Source organism: Saimiri boliviensis, chromosome 5 (assembly GCF_048565385.1).
Source record: "Saimiri boliviensis isolate mSaiBol1 chromosome 5, mSaiBol1.pri, whole genome shotgun sequence".
Taxonomy (NCBI): domain Eukaryota; kingdom Metazoa; phylum Chordata; class Mammalia; order Primates; family Cebidae; genus Saimiri; species Saimiri boliviensis.
In genome coordinates this window covers 44,593,285-44,618,552 of record NC_133453.1, presented here as the reverse complement: position 1 = coordinate 44,618,552, position 25,268 = coordinate 44,593,285, and the positions used below count along the sequence as shown (strand labels likewise).

The 25,268-nt window shown below is 37.2% G+C and overlaps 1 protein-coding gene across 4 annotated transcripts in view; it reads right to left on the bottom strand.

Annotated features, from left to right (window-relative positions):
• The window catches only part of HECW2 (HECT, C2 and WW domain containing E3 ubiquitin protein ligase 2), a 398,266-nt gene that overhangs the window by 156,209 nt on the left and 216,789 nt on the right, over positions 1 to 25,268 (bottom strand). The window contains exon 1 of one of the 4 annotated variants that reach the window (XM_074399333.1): positions 3,135 to 4,548. The exons of the other annotated variants lie outside the window; for them this stretch is intronic. The gene's annotated coding sequence lies outside the window, so the exon portion shown is untranslated. Of the gene's footprint in view, positions 1 to 3,134; positions 4,549 to 25,268 lie in introns of those variants that run through there. 4 annotated transcript variants of the gene reach the window in all.

Here is a 25,268-nt window from a genome sequence, read left to right as displayed (position 1 = left end):
TTGAGGTCAGGAGTTTGAGACCAACCTGATCAATATGACAAAACCCTGTCTCTACTAAAAACACAAAAAATGAGTTTGGCATAATGGCAGGTGCGTATAATGCCAGCTACTCGGGGAGCTGAGGCGGGAGAATCGCCTGAATCTTCCTTGAACCCAGGAGATGGAGGTTGCAGTGGGCCAAGATTGCACCGCTGTGCTCCAGCCTGGGTGACAGAGCAAGACTCCATCTAAAAAAAAAAAAAAAAACAAAACAAAATGAAACTCTATTTATTCCTTCTTTTAAAGGGAGCTATGTTTTTATTGGAATACTCAAAAGCACAATTCTCAAACCTCATTTCCTTAGCTTTTACTTTTAAAATTTATTTTATTCTAACTTCTCATAAATATACATAAATTAAAACAAAAACATGCTTATTTATATGTTTCCTGAAGCTCTGCCTTCTTAATCCACAGATGCCAAAAGAATAGACATCAAGGGTGAAGTCCTTACTGTATGGTGATTGTAAACTATGCCACTAAGAGCATAGCACAATATCTCACACGCAGTGTCTCAATACTGCCTGGTTCTTGAATGGAAGGTCATTCAAAGCTTACAATTCTGTCAATGAGCTTTAAGCCTGCTTGATAAAAAAAAAAAAAAAAACAGATAGAGGCGCCCTCATCTCCCTACACAACAAAAACACGACCTTGAATGTAGTGTTTGACTTGAGAATCTCTACCTGGGCACTATATGTGTAGAGTTACCAGGAATGATAGCAGAAATCTGATTACACATCCTCCTTTCTTTCCTCTAATTATTTAAAACATACCATGCATATGCTAAGCTTGCTCTCAAAGATAACCTCTTTTAATAGTAAATGAAATTTAAAAGCAAACTCTAGAACCTGTAGGATATTACTTTTACGTTGTGCCTAAGGCAGAAAATTCAGAGAAATATACAATCGTTATGAAATATAATGTTCGGTACAAAAGCATCCTTTGGTTAGGAGTATATTATTCCTTTTATTTAATGAGTTCATATAATATGGATGAGGAACTATAATGGCTAACTTTAAAGAAGGAGGTTACTCTCATTGACCTAAACCAAAAGCTTGTTGGAGCTCATCTAATCTCAGCCTGCAAATATTAGTTAGAAGCATGTGAGAACGGCTGGGTGTGGTGGCTCATGCCTGTAATACCAGCACTTTGGGAGGGCAAGGTAGGAGGATTGCTTGATGCTATGAGTTAGAGACTAGCCCAGGCAACACAGCAAGACCCTGTCTTTACAAATAATTTTTAAAAATTAGTTGGACATGGTATCACAAACCTGCAGTTCTAGCTACTCGGGATGCTGAGGAAGGAGGATTGCTTGAGCCCAGGAATTCCATACTGCAGTGAGCTATGATCATGCCACTGCACTCCAGCCTGGGCAACAAAGTGAAACCCTGTCTCTCAAAAAAATTAAAAATAAAAAATAAACAAAAAAGCAGTGTGGTGATTCCCCCAAAGAGCTAAAAACAGAACTACCATTCAATCCAGCAATCCCATTACTGGGTATACCCAAAACAATATAAATCATTCTACCATAAAGGCACATGCATGTCTATGTTCACTGCAACACGATTCACATCAACCTCAATGCCCATTAATAGCAAATGGGATAAAGAAAATGTGGTACATATACACCACGGGATACTATGCAGCCATAAAAAAGAATGAGAGCATGTATTTTGCGAGAGCATGGATAGAGCTGGAGGCCATTATTCTTAGCAAACAAACACAGGAACAGAAAAATCAAATACTGCATTTTCTCACTTACAAGTGGGAGCTAAAAGATGAGAACTGATGAACACAAATAGGGCAACAACAGACACTGGGGCTTACTTGAGTGTGAAGGATGGGAGGAGAGAGAGGATCAGAAAAAATAAATTATTGGGTAGTAAGCTTAGTAACTGAGTGATGACACAAGTTTAATTATATAACAAACTTGCATATGTACCCCTGAACCTAAAATAAAAGTAAAAAAAAAAAAAAAAAAAAAAAAAAGAAGCATGTGGGAGCAGTATTTCTGAAACATTCACTGCTCCTGATCCTAAAGAATAATGCAACAAAGTGACTGCTCCGTGTGGGTCCCTTCCTACAACTGCTGTATCAGAAGATCAACGACCTTTCCAGAGATGACTGCTCATGTAAACATTTACTAAATCATCAACATTCTTTTCACTAAACTGAGCTCAATGAGGCACTATGGGCATTCTAATGGGTAATTCTTTGTGAGAGTCTATCCAATACATTGCAGAAACATTAGCATCCTTGGCTCTCGGGCACTAAATGCCAGTTGCACCCTACACGGCAATAAAAATTAACATCACCATCTCTCTTGAGAATCACTGATTGACATTTAACAGCCAAAAAGTAAAAAAAAAAAAAAATTCACTGTATACAACTAACTTGTAAGGAATTAGAAAATAACTAAAATTTTGCCCTGGAGTTGTTCCACTTTTTAAATAATTAATTAAAGTAGATTTTTCTGCTTGCAAATTTTAGAGGTCTATAGAAAACTGGGTCAGTTTGCCACAGCTGCCACAAGACAATATATAAAAACCATGGTCTTATTCTCAAGTTAAAGTTTTGTTGTAAGACTGCCATTAAATCAACAGTCTCCAGAATACGGATGTCTATGAATACTTGTCCATATGAACTTTACCTTAAAAGCAAATCTGTTTTCCCATCTCACTGAAAGAAGAACTTTAAAATTAGTCAAAAACCATGATTATTCCAGCATGAAATCTATTTAGACTCAACCTAAGGCAGCTTTCAAAAGCATTTTCTTGTAGGTAGAACCTGTACTTAACATCACAGTAACATCAAAATCCATTTAAAACAACCAGGACTCTAAAAATTCATGAGGTGATTGTCTAGCTATATGTAAAAGTTCTGCATGCTTTAATTTCAGCACTGTTCTCTTACATCTAGTTGTCAAGTGATAAATGTGCTTCATAGTTTGTCAATAATTGTCCCTAAGCAAGCTGGGAGGGGACCATATTTAAGAGTTTTTCAAGATGAAAGGCAGAAAAAACTTTAAATCCCAAACAGTTGGACAAGGAAATCAGGTGACAGTGGAATTCATTCCATAGCACTTTCCAATACCTTACCTCATATGATCCCAAAGAGTTTCTCTCTGCCAGGGTAAAATCCATCATTCAAATGAGACTTAGGAAGCAGCAAGAAGAAACATGGCATTCTCCTGAAAATCAAACACCTGGCCAACCCACTTGGCAGTTTCATTCATAGGAGCAGCCAGAGCTGAACCGAAGTCAAGGTGGGTCTGGAGTTCTAAGGTGGCTGTGAAAGCTCTGCAGGTTCACTTCACTGATGCTCCTGCTTCTCTTCCTCTTCCCCCAAAGTTCTAGAAATAAAATACTAGATAGGATTCTGGCAGGCCTCTAGCAAGAGGCTCCTATCCAGTACGAATGACAATAAAAGCCACTCCTGCCTTTCATCAAGACTGATCACTGTCCAGGCGTCCTAAGTGAAAAAACAATGTATCACGTCCCTTCGGCTGAGGCAGTCGTGGCCACACCCCTGCAAAGGGTACAGGATGCAATCGCCCCATCCTCCCCTCAGCTTCCTTCCTTTGCTTTTCCATGGGAGAATTCCAAAGAATGAGTTATGTGTACACACACACACACACACACACACACACACACTAGAGTGGGCTGATGTCAAACAAGCTGACTGCAATCACAGAGAGGGGAGCTTGCTGTTTGATTTACTCAGAATAGAGTGGTCACTACCTGAGAACTCCAACTTACCATTACCATGAATCAGACATAGCATTCAATTAGGTTACTGAAATGGGCTTACAGTATTTTAACTAATCCAGAGTGAAATGTGTGGTCTTGTGATTTCAAACTGTGAAAAAGGTTTCAATCATAATATAGCTTTAACGAAAATCCAAACATGCAGTTATCAATTCAGAAGTTATTTTCAAACCTGACTTTTAATGCAAAAATATATACAATCATCAATCTAGCTAATGCTCCTGTCCTATACTACTGGAAAGAATTGGGGTAGGGAAATCCCCAGTTCAGATCCATTATTCCTTAATAGAGAAAGAGGCTTTCTGAAGCTGTTAGCCTACCTGTGTTAGCGGTTGCTATTACCAAGTGCTGGTTTAATGTAATCGAAGGCTATAAAACTCTCTCCAGCAAACCTCAGGAAAACTAGATGAAAAGGTCTCATATGTCAGGTACATTTGCTGTGAAATGATGCAAACTAGATTTAAGCTTCACACTACACTTGATGGCTGCAATTACCTCTCTATTGTCCCCTTAACCCAGACACAGTTTGCCCTGAAGCTTTGAATGGCCACAGAACTTTGGGCTGATTCTGGAATTGGATGAGTGAACACAGCAAGCCAGGCATTCCAGGATCACCATCACCCTGTCCAAGCCTCTTCTGAACATGAAAACCCAACCTAGTTTTAGAACAAATCACTTGACTTTCCAGTGTCCTAGCAAACAACAATAATAGCAAACATGTTCAGAATGCCTACTATGTGCCAGGGACACATAGGAGATGCTTTAGAAATAGTATCAAATGAGTGCCACTGTGCTCTAAGAATAAGGTCAGTAGTGTCATTAGGCCCATGTTACAGATGAGAAAACTGAGGCTCATGGAAAAGAAGTGGTAACAGCCAAGATTTGAAGTCTCACCTGAAAGACACTTAAACCCAAGCTCTTTTAAGATGTTCTGCCTTACTCAAATAATACTCTCAAAAATGCCAGCAACCTCACTAATTTAGTGGTCTCAGTCACCACTGGGAGATTAAGAAAAATAAATCTATGCCAGCCACCATGGCTTACGCCTACAATCCAAGCACTTGGGGAGGCCAAAGTAGGAGAGTCACACGAGGCCAGGAGTTCAAGATCATAGTGAGCACCATTTCTACAAAAGAAAAATTTTTTAACTTAGCTTGGCATGGTGGCATGCATCTGTAGTCCCAGCTACTTGGGAAGCTGAGGTGGGAGGAGCACTTGAGCCCAGGAGCTCAAGGTTACAGTGAGCTACCATCCTGCCAATGCAAATCAGCCTGGGTAACAGAGTAAGACCCTGTCTCTAAAAAAGAAAAAGAAAGAAAGGAGGAAAAGAAAGAATAAGAAATCAAGAAAGAATAAATTTATTTCCTCTTTTGGATACCAAAGTTGGCTACAGCCTATCAACAACAAATAGACTTATTAACAATGTAAACCTCTCTGTTTTTATACCCAGGCGGGAATAGAGTATAATCTTGAGCTCTTGACTACTTTCTAGTTATGGACCAACAGACTCTCTGTTGGCTAGAAGAGAGACTCTCCTCCTCTGCTTCCGGTGCAGCTCTTATTATCACTCACTCCCTGGTCTCTGAATCCCACCTGACACCTACCACTCTGGTCCTCCAAGCCATGATTCTTTGCCTTCCAAATACTGTAACATTTGGTACATACACCACTTTAACCTGCACTCTAGATTCTGGACCACCCATATATTAATTACCAACATCTACATGTGATAATCTATTTTCCTATATGGAGAAAACCTGTTTTCCCCCAGCATAAGCCACTATCAATGAAATCAGATTTCCCAGCTGACCAAGAAAGAAACTTAAAAGTGTAGGGCAGGAGCAGTTGATGAATGCTGGGACTTCAATTTCAAGCCATCACACATGTACTCTTCCACTGGGATGGTAATTTTTTAAGCACAAGTGATTCAGCCAGTGGTACTTTAATCACAGTAAATGATTATATTGAGAGGTACAGCCAGAGTATCATAAATTCACATGTGCTTTCCTTTCTCCAAACCACAACCCTTTGTGGGGAAAGTCCAGCAAAACCAACAGTAACAAATAAAATGGGGAAGCACCTTATTAACAACTTTGCATCAATAAAACATACTTATATTTTTACTATGATATCATATGGTGCTAGGCACTGAGAGGTAGTTGTGAACAAAATAAACATAGCCCCTGCCCTCAGAGAGCTTGTAATTTAGAGAGAAAAACATTAAATAAATATAAAATGAATTCCTTAATTACAATTATGACACAGGTTATAAAGGAAAAAGAAAAGGTCCTCAGAGTATACATGGGCTGCAAACATGACGTGGTCAGGAGAGTAAGAGAAAGCTCCCTCAAGGCTTTGGGGTATGAACCAGAAGAGCTGCACAGAGGCCTATGGTGGGAAGCAACATGGCCCTGTCAAAAACTGAGGGAAGATCAGACCTGTGTGAGCACAGGGTGAAGCACACAGAGGGAAGAAGAGATTAGGCTGGTGAAAAAGAACAGCATCTAGAAATTTCAAGCATTGATGTACAGGGAGAGAAAGGGAAGCTGAAGAATAAAGGAATAGAAATTAAGACTCTTCCCCATTTCCATCAGATCTACTGCAAGCCCACTTGATTATTAGGTTCCAACATTCAAAGCTATTGATCTAGCAAGGATGCCCATGGGTAGAAATGTGACTTATGGAGGCTGAATGGATTAATCATACACAATTAAAGACATCACTTAACTAAAGTAGCTTATTCCCCAAAGCTCACAGAATATTTATTGAGAGTAAAGCAGGGAAGAACAAAGACACAGTCCTTAGATTACAACACAAATTGGCAATGGAAAAATTCAGCAGTGCCTCCTCCATCTATCTTTATGCTGGTACCAAAAACACAAACTAGAATCAAGGTTAGCGTATCAGGAAGGAACAACCCTTTTCCTGAAAATCCCATTATGAATTTCCTTTGTGTTTTGCATTTTGCATGCCTCTGAGGCTGACATCACTCATATACATTATTGAAGCCTCACAGCATGTGTCTATCTGCTACACTTTTTATTGGAGACTTTTTCTTCCAACCCTGTGTTCCTAAAGCAGCCAGAGAAATGCTTGTCCCATTGTCACTCTGTTTTCAGATTCCCAAAATCTTTCAATGGGAATACACATCAGTCTGTGCATAAATCAGAAAGCTTTTTGAAAATATATATGAGAATCAGAGAGCTGCTAAAATATCAAGAGTAGGACCTTAAATCTAAACCCAAGTTGATACATGTGTACAAAACAAACGTATTTTTAAATTTAGCTTAGAAAGTAGGTCGTTACATTCACTAAAAAACAATCATGACTATTATTTGTTATCTTGTAAAAACTGAATACATGCTAGGCCCTATAAGTGTGTATACACACTCATTTAATCCTCAGAGTAACCAGAGTGACAATCCCTACATCATAAATTAAGAAATCTGGGGGATAGATTGAATAACTTGTTCACAGAAGATCACACAACTAGAAACTAGCTGGATTTCAAATCTTGGGTCTGTATGACATCAAAGCTTACCAATACTTTTGCCACTCTTCTACAGCTTCCCCCAACAATAACTACCTACCAATCACTGAATGCCAAGAACTACGCATAGTAATTAGGAATCATCCACTGAAAGAATTCTCACAGTAATTCTGAGAAGCATTCTTAGCCCAAAGATGAAGAAACTGAGCTCAGAGAATTCTAGTAACTCGATCAAGGGAACACCACAGCAAGGCTGAAATGTGCAGAGGGAGATTTCCCAGAACCCTGCACAATTTCAGGAGAGCAGCATTTGTGTGGTACTCTGAGTACAGTAAAAGTAATGAAGGACTTGTTACTTTCTTAGGGCTTTTCAGTTTTATCTGGGAAATTATCAATATGCTTTGGAAGAGAAGAAAATCCCCAAAGGACTGATTTCCTCATCTTAGGTGGACAATGAAATCCCTGTAGGAATGAATGTCCATTTAAGTAAAAAAATCAGCATTGTGATCCATTACTTTAATACACACAAAAAAATTTTCCTCAACTAACAGATCAATACCCACAAGCAGATGTAATGTGCCAAAAACTCTAAAAGATATACACAAATAAGAGTAAGTATAGTTCTTTTCCCTTGACTTACTTCCACTACAGAATTAAAGACCCGGCTATAGCGGTGCCTGCTTTATTTGACTGTCATATGTCTTGAAGCTCTTAGGATGTAATAATTTTCCTTATGGGAGAATTTCATATCACTATCTAAGAGTGTTATATTTTTCCTTAATGGTGAACTTGGTGTGAGTGTTGCATTAACTCCATATTAATGGAAACACAAATGTTTCCAAGTGAAATATTAAGGGGTTTGAATACAACAATCCTTCTCTAATTCAATTTATAACTGTTTAACTGCACAGTTAGTGGGCTCTTCAGCTATGCTATTTTTTATTCCAAATTAAATTACATTATTGTAAACTGGGGGATTTAAGAATAGGTTTAAGCATGCAAAAATCTTCAATTAAGATTAAACTAGTAGAGAAGGATGTAAAATTATTTTATCTATATATGTGTGTTGTTTCTGTCTGTAAAATGGGAACATTACCCTTTTCCAATAATGCTTTGGATATAGCAATGAACACAAAAATATGCCCTGGAGATGCTCTCCTGAAAGAATACAGTTAGAAACTCCAATATATTCACATTAGTGAACATTTTCAAAGTTGGCATTGATACTTTACCACTGTAGTGTATGATTCAGAATTAAACGTATCACACAGATTTCCACATGCTGAAAGAGTAGTTCTTAAATTTCATTTTGTCTTAGAATCATCTGGGACTCATGTTTAAAATTCAGACTCCAAAGAGCAAACCACAGAAATTGTGATTCAGTAGTTATAAAATGGGTCTTAGGAGTCCACATTTTTTAATTTTTAATTTTTGTGGGTACATAGTGTGTGTATTTCTAGGGTACATGAGATACTTTGATACAGGCATACAATGCATAATAATCACATCAGGGTAAGTGGAGTATTCAACACCTCAAGTATTTATCCTTTCTTTGTGTTAAAAATAATTATACTCTCGCTAGGCGCAGTGGCTCGCGCCTGTAATCCCAGCACTTTGGGAGGCTGAGGTGGACCTCATGAGGTCAAGAGATGGAGACCATCCTGGCCAACATGGTGAAACCCTGTCTCTAATAAAAAATACAAAAATTAGCTGGGTGTGGTGGTGCGCACCTGTAGTCCCAGCTACTCGGGAGGCTGAGGCAGGAGAATTGCTTGAACCCGGGAGGCGGAGGTTGCAGTGAGCAGAGATCGTGTCACTGCACTCCAGCCTGGGGCCTGGCTACAGAGTGAGACTCTGTCTAAAAAACTAATTATTATTATTATTATTATTATACTCTCTTGTTACTTTTAAATGTATAATAAATTATTGTTGACTGTTGTCACCCTGTTATGCTATCAAATGCTAGATCTTATTCATTCTATCTAACTATATTTTTGTGCACATAAACCAACTGCACTTCCCCTGCAACCCACTATCCTTCCCAGCCTCTGGTAACCACCATTCTATTCTATCTCTTCATGAGTTCAATTGTTTTCATTTTTAGCTCCCACAAATAAGTGACAATGTGAAGTGTGTCTTTCAGTCCCTGGTTTATTTCCTTAACATAATGACCTCCAGTTTCATCCATGTTGTTGCAAATGACAGAATCTCACTCTTTTTCATGGCTGAACAGTACTCCGTTGTGCATATATATAATATATTTGTGATGCATATATATCACATTTTCTTTTTCATTGATCTGTTAATATACACTTAGACTGCTTCCAAATCTTGGCTATTATGAACAGTGCTGTAGCAAACAGTGCAGATACCTCTTTGATACAGTGATTTCCTTTCTTTTGTATATATACCTGGCAATATAATTGCTGGATCATATGTTGGTTCAATGTTTAGTTTTTGGGACCTCCAAACCGTTCTCCACAGTGGTTGTACTAATTTACATTCCTACTAATTTACATTCCTACAAGGGTTCACCTTTCCTTTGCATCCTCAACAGCATTTGTTGTTTTCTGTCTTTTGCATACAAACCATTTTAACTGGGGTGAGATATCTCATTGTAGTTTTGATGTTCATTTCTCTGCTGCTTGATATATTGGAAGTCCATTGTATGCTATTTCTTTTCTCTTGGTGCTTTTAGCATCCTTTTTTATCCTTGATCTTTGAAAGTTCCATTATTAAATGTCTTGAGGTAGTCTTGTTTTAGTTAAATCTATTTGGTGTTCTATAACCTTCTTGTATTTGAATATTGATATCTTTCTCTAGGTTTGGGAAGTTTTCTGTTATTATCCCTTTGAATAAACTTTCTACCACTATCTCTTTCTACCTCCTGATTAAGGCCAAAAACTTAGATTTGTCCTTTTGAGGCTATTTTCTAGATCTTGTAGGCATGCTTCATTCTTTTCTATTCTTTTTTGTCTTCTCTTACTATGTGTTTTCAAATAGCCTGTCTTCAAACTAATTCTTTCTTCTGCTTGATCAATTCTGCTGCTAAGAGTCTCTAAGGCATTCTTCAGTATGTCAGTTGTATTTTCAACTCCAGAGTTTCTGCATGACTCTTTTTAGTTATTTCAAGCTCTTTGTTTAATTTATCTGATAGGATTCAAAATTCCTTTTCTGTGTTCTCTTTAATTTCTTTTAGCTTCCTCAAAACAGTCACTTTGAATTTTCTGTCTGATTGATCACATATCTCTGCCTCCCAGGATTGGTAACTGGTGTCTTATTTAGTTCCTTTGGTAAGGTCATGTTTTTCTGAGTGGTCTTGAAGCCTGTGAATGTTCTTCAGTGTCTGGGCATTAAAGAATTAGGTATTTATTTTAGTCTTTACAGTCTGGGCTTGTTCGCGCCTGTCTTTCTTTGAAGGTATTCCAGATATTTAAGGGACTTTGGTGTTGTGAGGTATGTTTTTGGTCACTGCAGTAGTATCTTCATTAGGTGGCACCCCAAGCCTAGTAACAGTGTGACTCTTGCAGACTCGTATAGGTACCAACTTGTTAGTCTTGGATAAGATCTAGAAGAATTCTGTGGATTACCTGGTAGAAACTCTTGTTCTCTTCCATCACTTTCTCCTAAACAAATGGTCTCTCTATCCTCTCTCTCTCTCTCCCTCTCTCTCTCTCTCTCTCTCTCTTCTCTCTTTCTCCTCTCTCTCAGGTAATTCTGATACAGGTGCTCTCTGAAACATATTTCTAAGAGACAATGGTCTACAGTCTTAAAATCCAACAGACCATATATCAATGTACATGTATAGGTACATGTTATTTTTGATTTTGCATATTCATTTTATTAGAAAACTCAAAAAGAGACATACATCTGTACCTGTACTGTGTCTTCTACCTTAATAACTCACAATAACTATGTTCAATCTACTTTTAAATCAAGAATAAAACAGCATAGTAAAAGTACAAGAAAGTACAGGAATAATGACAGAAAGGGGCAGTAACGTGAGAAAAAAGTTTAGACTCTATATAAGTTGAGAACAGTGCTCTAAAAATACAGGTCATGGGCAAGTGCTGGTCCATGAATTGGTTGATACTGATCTGAGATGTCTAGAAACTGACTGGAAGCTCTTAGAAACTTTTACAGAAATTTGTTAATTTTACATCTATTCAATCAAATTTGGGCTCATATTTTGTATATCTTATATTTTATTCCATTTCTTTTTCTACTAGCTTATTTTTACTCTATTTTACAAAAGATCAGTGTCCATGATGGGTCCACAGGTAGTCTGCGAAGCATTGGTGAACTCTACAGGTAGTCTGCGAAGCATTGGTGAACTCTGCAGAGAAGAATTGGCCTTTTTGGTTAGTCCAGTGAGCCTCTCCTAATCCAGGATTTTAATACAAAAGTGAATATCTTGAACTTCTCATAATTACTCACTGAATCTGTCATCAATGAGCAATCTCTGTTTTCTATGAGTCTATCAACACTTTTTAGCATGCATCACCTTTTAGAATAACATTTTAGTAACATTTCTTAAAATTTTACTTTCAACAGTATAAAGTAGTACTTTTTCACTTTTGTAAATATATTTCTTTTAATTTTCAAAGAGATCTTTGACTCTTAACATTTGAGGTTTCAGTGCAGAATGCTATCATTGTATTCATATCTGTACCCTATCTATGTATTTTTGCTAACATGAAACTATGGTTTCAGGCTATTCTCAAAAAGTAGGTCCTTTAATTGCTTTGTTCCTCTTAATGCCAGATCCCTATCAACTATCTAATGATTTTCTTGATATGTGGCAATGGCAGCAGTAATTAGAAGCACAAAGTATCAGTAAACTATTCTAGTCATAAATACATGGGACACGGATCTGATTTTGCAGTTTTCCTGCCTCCTAGTAAACTTTGAATAATAATTATCTCCTTTATTGAAGACCTGCATTCAAAACAGTATTACAGTTAAATATTAGGTATATTCTTTACAGTTTCTGCTTCCTGGTTGATATATCCTTTGGTGGTCTCCTACAGTTTCTACTTTTGGTATATAAGTATTGCCAAGAATAACATTTTCCCTTTCCAAGTTAAACTTGGTGTTTATAAAAGGTGTAGGATGGAGAACCTGGAAGTATGAATCTGTGTATACAATGGGTAAGGTCACAATAATAGCAACCACTTTCCCAGTTGCCAAGATCTCTAGCCAGGAAGAATAAAAATGAGGATTTTTTTCCTCCCGACATAATTGTGTCCCCCTTTTACAAGAGTTAGGAAGTCAACCATTAAGTGTCCAAATTTGCTTTCTGATACTTACAAGTTGCACACTAAATCAGTTCATTATATTTGCTTAACATATTTTAGAAACCCAATTTAAGATATTATGTCATGTAATCAGTTAACTATATGATATATGACTAAGAACTCTCTGACAACTTGTAGGCTGTCCAGGACAGCTTAGGTTTTGTGGCCTAAGATGGAAACCTATTAGCTGTGTGAGGTTGGCCAAATGATTTAACTTCATAAACTTTAGTTTTCACATTTGTAAAATGGATATAATGAGGCACAGCCAGTACAGTTTTGAGAGGACTGTGAAACTACATAAAGTCAGCAGCACAGGGCCAGTTTCAGAGTCCATGCTTGCTGCAGTAAAAGCTCAGATATGAGTGTTCTTGTTATTAACAAAGAAGTCTCTAAATCATTGACATAAAACCTAGAGAAATTTTCTCACTCTGACAAATACGCTAAATAGATAAAGGACAGTCCACCAGGAAGGCAGCTGGCTAGAAGAACTGACCTCTGGAGTCTCCTTGATCTACGTTATCTGACATGCCCAAACCATGCTGAAATTCAGTACTTTAATTATAATTCAAGTAACATTTTTGGAGAAAGAGAATTACCTGTTTTCAATTAACCAAAGGAATTATAATTATGTTAATTTCTTTTAGTGTATCATATACATTTGCCTCAGCAATCACTTTGGGAAAGGTTAAGTGGAGCAAATAGAACTAAAATCACAGGACATCTTTTTAAAAGTAGATGGCGTTCATCCAAAATGCCCTTCCTGGAACAAGCTGTAACAACTTGATTCACTCCCGCCCTTCCCTACCAAGCTATATTTAAAGGTCCGTAAGCATTTCCATCATAAACTGCTGTCATCAGGATTTGTAATTTTACCTTCTAACCTATCTCAGAGTTTATATATAAACATCTCAAACTTTAAAAAAAGCTATTGTTTTTAAAAGTTAACAACTTCCTTCAGTAAAGGATAAGAGTACAGGGGGAAACAAACAAAAAAGTAATGATTACACATGAAAAAAATTATCTGCCATAGTTTGATAAGCAAAATAAGGTGAATGCTCAAGAAATATGTGCCATCAAAGATTATATAAATTCAACGGTGAATAATATGTGGTGATTCATAATAATTAGAAGCAAAATAAGTATCTGAAAATTAATGAAAAGGTAAATTATGGTACAGTCATATTATAAGGTATTATACAGCCATCTCATGATATTCTCATATAATTTTTAATAACATGGAAAATGTTCATGAGATAATAAGTAGAAAAACATACTACAAAATTATATGTACAGTATGAACTTAACTGAATTATAAAATAAATATATATGATACATATTTAAAGTTGTAAAAGAGATATGCCAAAAATGTTTACAGTAGTTGTAGCTTGACAGGAAGTTCCTTATATTTGCCCCTAATTTCCAAGTGGTCTACAATGAACTTGCATTACTTTAATAATCAGAAAAGAAAGGCTTCTATGTGGCTTAGTGTCACAATTAGAAGAAACAGTAATATAGGAAAAAATGAAGCTTGACATCTCTCTCCAATCTTTCTACATCTTCTGAATTATCCTTACAAATCTATCTTTAATCATCAACTACTTTGACATTTGAAGATCTTATTTGTACTGTGGATTTATAAAATACTCATTCAAAATAAGTTTTCATTCATTAAGCAGTTTCCCCCAAAAAGTGACCATGTAGCTATCCACAAAGTATTATCAACAATTCATGTCTCAAGATTCTAAATAATACAAATATCATCCACCACATGGGCACCTCTAGGGGACAAAGCATAGATATGGGATACATCCATTAAGGTAAGGGGAAAGAAAGAAAAGAAAAAGAGAGAGAGAGAAAGAAAAGGAAAGAAAGAAAGAGAGAGAGAGAAAGGAAGGAAAGAAGGAAGGAAGGAAGGAAGGAGAGAGGGAGGGAAGGAGAGAGGGAAGGAGGGAGGGAGGGAGGGGGAGGGAGGGAAGGAAGGAGGGAAGGAAGGAAATGGAAGCAAAGATAGCACATGAAAACTAGTTTTGGCTGGGTGCAGTGGCTCACGCCTGTAATCCCAGCACTTTGAGAGGCCAAGGTGGGCAAATCACTAGGTCAAGAGTTTGAGATCAGCCTGGCCAACATGGTGAAACCCTGCCTCTACCAAAAAATACAAAAATTAGCCAGTCATGGTAGCATGCACCTATAATCTCAGCTACTCAGGAGCCTCAAGCAGGAGAATTGTTGGAACCCGGGAGGCAGAGGTTGCAGTGAGCTGAAATCGTGCCACTGCACTCTAGCCTGGGCAACAGAGTAAGATTCCATCTCAAAAAAAGAAAATAAATAAAACTAGTTTCAATCTGTTGAGTTGTTGTATTCAAAACTTCAAGTATTCAGCAGACATCAGCTTAAAAAGACCTGTCATCCAAATGGAATTATGACATCAGTTTAAATTAAACACATTTCAGAGTTCCAGTTTATCTTAGGGCCTCTCTAACTCTGACTGGAAACAGACATAGACACACAGACAGACATACACAGAACTCACAGTGCAATCAATCATTGTGAGCATTCATGATCACAGGGTGTTACCAGTTTCTCTATAAACGTTAATAAATTCTATCAGAAAAACCAATTTTACTTTTTTAATTAAGATAATCTTTTTTGCCAGTTTGTGAAATTTTTTTTTTTTAAATTTCACTGCTGGTTACCATCAGGTTTTGAAACAAGAGGAAGTGATAACCTTTTTCAAAACATCATCATAGGTAAAAGATTGGCACTGGTTATTCAAAACTGATTGTTAGTGGGAACACAACAGTGGAAAAAGATGTGGGTACTAGTGTCATAAAATAGCTAGGCAAATGGAATCAAATATGACAGGAGGGAAAATGTCTACAGAGAAACATCATCTATTTCAATTTTTCTAATGGAGATTGTCCAGAATAAATGTGAAATAGCCTCTACTTATTACTTCATTGCAGTATGCAGATATTATGAATGACACTTGTTCTATGTCACCAATGCCATACATTTTCCAAGGCTGATGAAAATGTTCTTAAAGCTTGTATGCCTACTGTTCAAAGTATTTTCACATGTGCCTTCTTATGCCAGTTAGGAAAATCTGGTCTATTTGACACACTGTCATGTCCAATTCTCTCTATTAGTCTAAGTTCTTTCAGGATCAGAACCATATTTTATTAGTCTCCACATTCCTAACAGTTATCTAATGGTGTGAAGGGCACAATACATCTTTTTGATTAAAAGAATAATAACATCCAGAATCTACAAAGTACTAAAACAGATTTACAAGAAAAAAACAAACAAACCCATTCGAAAGTGGGAGAAGGATATGAACACTTTTCAAAAAGAAGACATATATGAGGCCAAAAAACATATGAAAAAAATGCTCACCATCACTGATTATTAGAGAAATGCAAATCAAAACCACATTGAGATACCCCCTCATGCCAGTTAGAATGGTGATAATTTAAAAATCTAGAGACAACAGAAGCTGAAGAGGATGTGGAGAAATAGGAATACTTTTACACTGTTGGTGGGAGTGTAAACTAGTTCAACCACTGTGGAAGACAGTGTGGTGATTCCTCAAGAACCTAGAAATAGAAATTCCATTTGACCCAGCAATCCCATTACTGGGCATATATCCAAAGGATTATAAATCATTCTATTATAAGGACACATGCACACATATGTTCATAGCAGCACTGTTTACAATAGCAAAGACCTGGAACCAACCCAAATGCCCACCAATGATAGACTGGACAATGAAAATGTGGCACATATACACCATGAAATACTATGCAGCCATAAAAAACAATGAGTTCATGTCCTTTGTAGGGACATGGACGAATCTGGAAACCATCAGTCTCAGCAAACTGAAATAAGAACAGAAAATCAAATACTACATGTTCTCACTCATAGGCGGGTGTTGAACAATGAGAACACAAGGACACAGGGAGGGGAGCATCACACACTGGGGTCTGTTGTGGGGGACCAAGGGAGGAACAGCAGGCGGGTGGGAGGTCGGGGAGGGATACATGGGGAGAAATGCCAGATATAGGTGATAGGGGGATGGAGGCAGCAAACCACATTGCCATGTGTGTACCTATGCAACAATCCTGCATGATCTGCACATGTACCCCAGAACCTAAATACAATTAAAAAAAAATTCACTGTTAAAACAACTTTTAAAAAAATAACATATTCTGTATCTTAGCTTTTATTTCCCTCTAACTTTGCCCCAAACACCAGAAGTATGAAGCACTTCATAACTTATTGGTCTCCAAATTTGTGTGTTTAAGAGCAACTATTTAAATACAAATTTGAAGAGATATGCAGAATGTAACAGACACAAAGCCCCTTCAAAACAATCTCATTATACTGAGAAGCAAAAAACAAGAATCTAACAATAAAACATAAATTAAAATAGTTTTTCATTCCTTAGGGGGAAAAACATAGAGTTACAAACTCTATAAAAATTATTGTTTGATCATACTCAAATTTCATAAACACACCAGGGAAGTTTTAAAAACATTAATTCCTAAATGAAATGGAAACCAGTTTGGCCAAAGCTATTCACTAGTTAGTGCCAGGGAAAAGTAGCTTAAACTTGTAGTGATAAAATAATGAGTAAATTCTGAGAATCCTGAAGAGAGGGTCTCAAATACAACCCCTAAGAGGCAAATTACACTGTGGTCATTTTAATTTTTTATCAGTTTTAAAGTTATCTACTGGCAACAATTCCATTCTTGATATAAGGTACTAAAACTTGTCCTGATGCAGTGTATTCGTCTGTTCTCATGCTGCTAATAAGGACATACCTGAGACTGGGTAATTAGTAAAGTAAAGAGTTTTAACTGACTCACAGCTCCACATGGCTGGGAGGCCTCACAATCATGGCGGAAGAGCAAGGGACATCTTACATGGTGGCAGGCAAGAGAGAGCTTGTGCAGGGGAATTCCCCTTTATAAAACCGTCAGATCTCATGAGACTTATTCACTATCATGAGAACCACATGGGAGAGACACAGCCCCATAATTCAATTACCTCCCACTGGGTCACTCCCACAATAGGTGGGAACTGTGGGAGCTACAGTTCGATATGAGATTTGGATGGGGACACAGCCAAACCATATCATGCAGATTTTCCTGAAATATCCTCAGCATAAGTAATGCATGAGTGAAGCAAAGTTTCCATTTTACACATTTCTCATGCAATAACAATTGCAACATCTGAAAGCGCTTAAAATAAGCTTTTCTCATGGTTTCTTATCAGCAGATTACGTCAATACTGCTAAGGCAAATTAGAAAATGTGAACCAAACAAACAAGCAAAATAAAAAAGAGAAAAAATGAAAGAAAATCAAGAAGTATATATTTTCTAGGCACAAGTTTACTCAGATGGAATCTCACAAAGCATTTCTGCAATTATTTTAAAACCAAGTTCAACTGTTAAATCTGTGTTCAGATTATTTTTGCATGTATTACTCTAAGAGTTGCAAAATCACAACTGTCTCCTCTTTGGCCTTTCCTTGGGTTGCATGTCAATGGGACTGCCATGATAGCAAAGTAGTTAAAAACCCAAGCTCAGAAGTTATATTCCTAAGTTTAAATCTAGGCCCTACCATGTCATCTTTTTGTCATCTTGGCTAAGTCACCTTAACTCCCATTGCTTATGGCCAAATAGCATACATACTGCAACCCCACCCTCCCCACCACAATACACACATACAATTTCACACAATGTGCTTTTATTTATGAAAAGAAACATGGAAATGATAAAGAAGAAGCCATCACAAATGGTTACCTACACAGAGAATAAGTGTTCAGAGTGAAGATATCAGGGATAAAATGTGAAACTATTCTTTAAACATTTCTTGTATACATTTCCCCATTAGAATATTTTCAAACCCCTGCAATTCATTAAAACACATAAAAATTTTTAAACAAGAGTTCATAACAATATTAAAATATATGTAGCCCTTAACTAAAATAAAAGTAAATCTCATTAGTCACAATTGGCAACAACTAGGGTACCAATGCCCACATATTCTGAAAACTGTCAATGAAAATTAAAGAATTAAACATCATTTTGCTTTTCCAGTATGAATAGTATTTCAGAGGTACTAAGAAGCCATAGCTGATGAGAAGTGCTTTTTACATAAGAATTCCAGGAAAATAAATATAGAAAGAATAAGAGAATTACAAAATTCATAATTTTTCAATGCATAAGAAAATAATATATTTGAAAACAGACAAAAAAATAAATGAGAAACATTCTAATGAAGACATTATGCTGCAACAACTTGAACCTATAAATCAATCTTAGCGTCATGAAGAATGGGGCAGCCACACTTTTGTGTAACTTTTGATGGAATGCAACGTGAAGTACACAGCACCACCAAAGAAGCATCCTTGGGGGGAAAACATGAACTCGATGGTATTCAGCACCCCTTTGGTTAACCTCCAATTTATAAGAATAAGGGAGTCAGTGGAACAAGTTAAAAGACACTACCAGTGAGCAAAAAACCAAATCTAGAATGTGGGGCATTCTCAAGGACAACAGATAACAGTTGTCATTGGCACAAAAAATGAAAGGAAAAAACAATAGTGAAAAGAGCCGGATAAAACTAATGCATTCTAAATAATTCTCTTCTTTATTTACAGTTCAAAAATAGGCAAAACTAACCTACAGTTTTAGAAGTCAAGCCTTAAGGAGACTATGACCACAAGGGAGTATAAGGAGGTCTTCTGAGGTGCTGAGGAATGCTCTATATCCTGCTCTGGGTGGTAGTTATATGGGTCTGTACATACGTAAACATTCATCACACAGTACATTTAAGATTATGGTACCTTAAGGACTTTCCTAAATATGTGCAACAACAATGAAAACAACAAAACTCAATGAAACAACATTGAAAACAACAAAAGAGACATAATTAACCTAAGGTAATTGTCAGGACAATGGTTACCTTTAAGAAGGAGTGTTACTAAGAAGAGGCAAGAGCCATAAATTTATGATGATCTTACTTCTCTGCATGTATATTATTCCCCAGCAAAAAAAAAAAAAAAAGGATGAGGGGAGGAGGTACTGCTCTATATTAAAGGTGACGTAATAAAGAAATTGTTAACTGGATTTTGTTTAAATCGTTGATTTTTGAGAAAGTGAAATTTTAATATTAGATAATTCTTGTGTATAATAATATAATAAAGACATTGTGCTTATTTAAGAAAATATTCCTATTAGAAGTTAATAGGGGTAAAACAATTATCCTGTGTGGCTATTTAAGTCTCTGCTCAGTTCACTCAGTGGTTGGATAACAAATGCACAAAGATTTGCCTAAATGCCCTCAATCAGTAAGCCCTCCAGGCTTTGCTGACAGGCTCTGTGTGTATGATGGATCACTCCCTCAGTACTCTAGCAGTTTATAGCCCTGCCTTAGCTTTTACTTCCTGCTTGTGCAGAGCCTCAAGGCCAGGCACAGAAGAAAATAATGTCTTTCCTGGGTACACTCACATCCTTGTATATGTGAATGGCTTTCCCAATTCCCAGGAATATATCTGAGCTTTTCAAAGCCTCCTTTGCACATCTCTTTCTCTATATTGTCCTTTTCTGTTTTTTTTTTTTTTTTTTTTTTTTTTTTTTGGCTAGCCCTTTATGTGCCCCAAGTGGTATCGCCACCTCAGGCAGGTGCAGTGTCAAACAACCACCACTGGTTGTTTTGATAAGTGTTCTGGTGATAGGGCTGTTTGCACCAAGGAAGCTGTGAGCCAGGTTAATGAAAATCTTGCAAATCAGGTTTTTCCAGAGAGCTGCCAGACATGTCAGGTAGTGACAATTCTCTAGGGATGAGGTTTCTGGGGAAGCTCCAAACCCATTCTGCTGCCATTAGTGGCTCATAAGGTATTTTTGTTTTCATGACTACTGTGGTTGCACAGCTTCTGGTTTTCAGTTATTCCAGAGCTGGGGAGACAGGAATGATATAAGGCAAGTTATAATAAAATGTTACACAGCCAAGGCCTACTGTGCTGAGTTCAATCTGTTTCTTGAATAAATGCTCCTCATGTACTTGAAAGCTTCTGGTTCATTTCCAGAGTTCCTTAAAAAGCTTGATTTTTGCAATTTTCTCTGGTGTTCTCATTGCTTTTTGGGGGAGCATAATGTGTTGGGGGCGGGGTCTTACTCTACCATTCCCAAAGTGCTTCTCCTTACAATCATCCCTTGAAGATTAGATCGGGATAGGAAAACCCGTTATCTAAGCTCTGTAGGAAAACCGTATCAGGCTTCTCAGCTACCATTTACAATAAGCACAGTTGCTAAAAAGCATGATACTCTTTAGAAAGTCAAAAATCCCTTAAGACGCTCTTCTGTGACCATGAACCTCACCAATCACCCCACATGGTTATCATGTCACTGAGTCTAAGGATCAGTTCAGCACAAAGTTATCCCTTCTACTAGAAAAACAATTAAGTTCAGCATGTCTCACTGACCATGTGGACTATTACAGCAGCTTCTATGAAGGTTTTTATCTTCATTTCATAATGCTTTGGTGCCTTAGCTGTTAGCAAGTTGTAAATCAGTATAGAAAAATAAATTAAATTCAATGTTCATATAAAATTCTACCAAAAATCAACCAACAGTGAAGTTTTCGAGCAGGTCACTGGTTTCTCATAGTGTCAGAGTTACAAAGAAGCAGGTTCCAGTCTATTAATAGCCAGAAAATAGTCCTTATATCATAATAAAAAAAAGTAGAGGAGAAGCTCTGGGAAGTCAGGGAGCAGACATTTACCTCCTACCAGGAGGGCAAGAGTTTCCCAGAAACCAGATCCAGCTGAGGTTAGAAGGGTCATACATAAAGCAACATCCCGATGATAAGGGTCTCTGTGGACCATGACTAGAAGTTGAGTCTGATATAAAGAAGAACACTTTCCTAAGCTGCCAGAAGTGTACTATCTACTGCAGGACACAGCTGACATTAGTTCTTTAACCAGTTTAAACTGAAATAAAATTAAACATAATACTAAACAAAACACTGATGTGATTTAAATACATACATATATGTACAATTATTTATTATAGCATTAATTGTAATAGAGAAAACTGGAGACAATTTAAATGTCCACTACTTAACACATCAACTGTACCAGTTATGTGGAATGTATATCCATTTATATATGTATGAACACTCTGAAGGGATAAACCTGAAACTAATGAGCGCTGCTACCTGTGAGAAAAACGGAAAAATCTGGAAATGTATGAGTGGTTGAAGGAAAACTTCTCAAACTACTTTTGTGCACTTAAAAAGTTTTTTGAGCCAAATGACTACATTACTTAACCCAAAAAGGCCTTTGGTTATTCACATAGGGCAAAAAAATAGGAATAAAATTATCTCACATTTTTTTTTAAAATTAGAAACTAGAGACATATTAAAATTCTGAAGATCCCTGTTGTCAATAGAAAGTTGATGAAGCCCTAAGCAAACCCCAGAAAGAATTTCTGAATAAGCATACAACATGAAAAAGGATAGAATGAGAGTCTGTACAATATGACAGTGGACAGTATTCTCTGTCTTGTAGCAATACATGCCCTACTTTGTCTTCATTATTTATAAATAACCTGGCTTTAAAAAACATCTATAACAACTGACTCTAGTGGAAATTGCACTTGCTTTACATGAATGTTCTAAACCAGGGTAGCTGACATGATAACCCTGCCCTTTAGAAATGTAAACAGCTTCAATATTAGTAAAAATGATATTGCAAATGGTAGCAGGACCACAAGTAACTCTCATTTTATTCTTTCCATTTTCTGTATTTCACATGTTTTTCACTAAGCTTAACTTTCATGATCAGGGATAAAACTGTATTTTTCGTAAGACAGGTGGTGCTGGTGGCAGTTGCAGGGGATGAATTGCAGCAAGAGGAAATTGGTGGCAAAAACACCAGTCAGAAGAGTGGTTGAAGCTATGCAAAAGATAACAAAGATGTGAATAAAAGTTGAAGCAGTGGAGCTAGATATAGATAAGTTGAAGAGGTTAACTGACAGGGCCGCCTGGATGGAAGTGATGAAGAAAAATGCAAGGTAAGTCTCAAATGTCTGATTTGCATAACTGTTGCCAGCAACATTAAAGAGGCATATGAAGGAGGATGAAGGATGCGGTCAAGTTCTGTTTGGGCTACAATGAATTTGAGGAGTCTGAGGCCCATCCAGGTGGAGATGCCAAGTCAACAGCTAGAAACACAATAATGGCACTCAGAAAAAGAATGAGGATTGGAGATGTAAGTGTATAGGTATTGGCTGAATCCATGGAAATAGATGAGACTGCACAGTGCCAAGAGCAAAATTAGAAGAAAAGAGCCTAGGAGAAAAGCTGTGGAACACCAATATTTAAGGTAGAGGACTCTGCTATCTAGCAAAGGACAAAGTAGAAATAACTTGAGGCAAGACTAGAAAAGAAGGGTCTCAGGAAAGACTAAAGAATAGACCTTTTCAAGAGGGTGACATCAGCAGCATCACACCCAGCCAAGATTTAAGAGGATAAAAACCCCACTTCAGTTGGCAATGATAAGGTCTCCAATGGCCTCAATGGGGCAGTGACAGTCAAAGCTTGGAGTTGAAAGTTAGGCTGAGGTGAGCTGAGGAGTAAAAACAGAAGGTGAACATTTCAACTAAGAAAACTAAATCATTCAATAGTGACCCCTCACACATCATTCATTTCAAATCCCTAAGACGTGAACTTGGAAATCATATTCTCATTTATTTTACGGCAAAAGGTTAAACAGTGTGGTATAGTGGTCAAATATATTCCCTGAGTTCAAATCCTGTTTCTATCATTTGTGTGACTTTAGGCAAATAATTTAACACCTCTGTGTCCCATATTAATCATCTAAAAAATGGCATTAAGAATTGTACAAACTCAACAGGTTACTGAGGGTTAGATGAGGTAAGCAACTAGCTTAGTGCCTGCTAACTCATTCCATCTGTGTAAAACCAAAAGGAAATTAAATCTTGACCTCCCTAATTGAAGGCTGGATGGTTTAACAATATCATTCAGCACTGGTCATTAAACTTACTTATTCACTTGACAATAAACATTTATTGAGCCCTTTCCATAGGTGTTAATTTACTGGAACCTGGGGACAAAAAAATAATAATAATTAAGGTTTGATCCCAGCTCTCACAGGCTACATAAAAATTCCTTTAGATTGAGGATGGTGGCTTATACCTGTAATTCCAACACTTTGAGAAGTCGAGGCAGGAGTATTGCTTGAGCCCAGGAGTTTGAGACCAACCTGGATAATATAGAAAGACTCCATCTCTACAAAAAATTTAAAAGTTAGCCAAGCATGGCAGTGTCTGCCTGCAGTCCCAGCTACTCATGAGGCTGAAGTGGGAGGATCACTTGAGCCTGGGAGGCAGAGGGTGCAGTGAGCCAGGATAGCATTACTATACTCCAGCCTGGGCAAGAGAGCTAGATCCTGTCTCCAAAAAAAAAAAATTGTTTTAATCATAAGGTGGCAAATAAAATGACAGAAGTCTGAAGAGTTATTCATAAGTATTTACATGATGAAATAATGAAAACAACACATAATATCACTCTTAGTATTTTTTTACATTCCTTCATTATGACATCCTGAATTAAGGTTATAAAAAAAACACTAGACTGCCAATTGATTAACTTCGTTTGCATGCTTTATAAAATGTTAATCACTTCTCTTAAATACTTTTATTTAATCTATTCTTCTCTCCAATTCTCAGTAACTTCATGAAATTAACAGTAAATCTCCTAAGCCACCTGTTTGATGGTTTCTTTTTTTCCTTCTTTTCTTTCTTTTTTGTTTTTAAGAGTCAAGGTCTTGCTCTTTCACCCAGGCTGGAGGGCAGTGGCACAATCACAGCTCACTGCAGCCTCCGACTCCTGGGCAAGCAATCCTCCTGCCTCAGATTCCCAAATATCTGAGACTGTAGGCACCAGCTACCATGTCCAGATAATTTTTATTTGTAGAGACAGGGTCTCACTATGCTGCCCAGGCTGGTCTTGAACTCCTAGGCTCAAATAGTCCTCCTCCCTTAGCCACCCAAAGTGCTAGGATTACAAGCATGAGTCACTGTGCCTGGCCTGATGGTTTCTTTTCTGTATCTCACATGCAATGAATCATAATGCTATTTAATTAAGACAGCAAAAATCTTCCCCATCTTTCAAACACCAGTTCATTTATTTAATCAGAATATAAAAGCTCTAGTTAATGAAAAGTATTCAATAAACCACTGAACATGGGAATATTAAAGCAAATTTTAAAAATATGATCTCAGTATAAAGTAGTTTTTCGACTTCCAGAACTTATTCCTAAAATTATGGATTATTGGCCATCCTTCTCCATTAACAGCCCCATACCCTGATACTAAAGCCTCTTATAAAAAGAGCACTCTACTCACCTAGGTAGGACGCTATAAGACCGGGGTTGCAGGTCTTAGAGAACCACTTTTGTGATCTGAACCTAGTCCTTTAACTTCTCTGGAACTGGAGTGCATGAGGACTGAAAATACTTGTTCAGCCCAATCATGCTGGTTGAAAAGAAAATCCAAGGAAATTTTTATATAAGTTGCTTTTCAAACTGTCAAGTGCAATATAAATGTAAATATAACTTGTCTACATTAAAATAACTGCTGTAGTGCACGG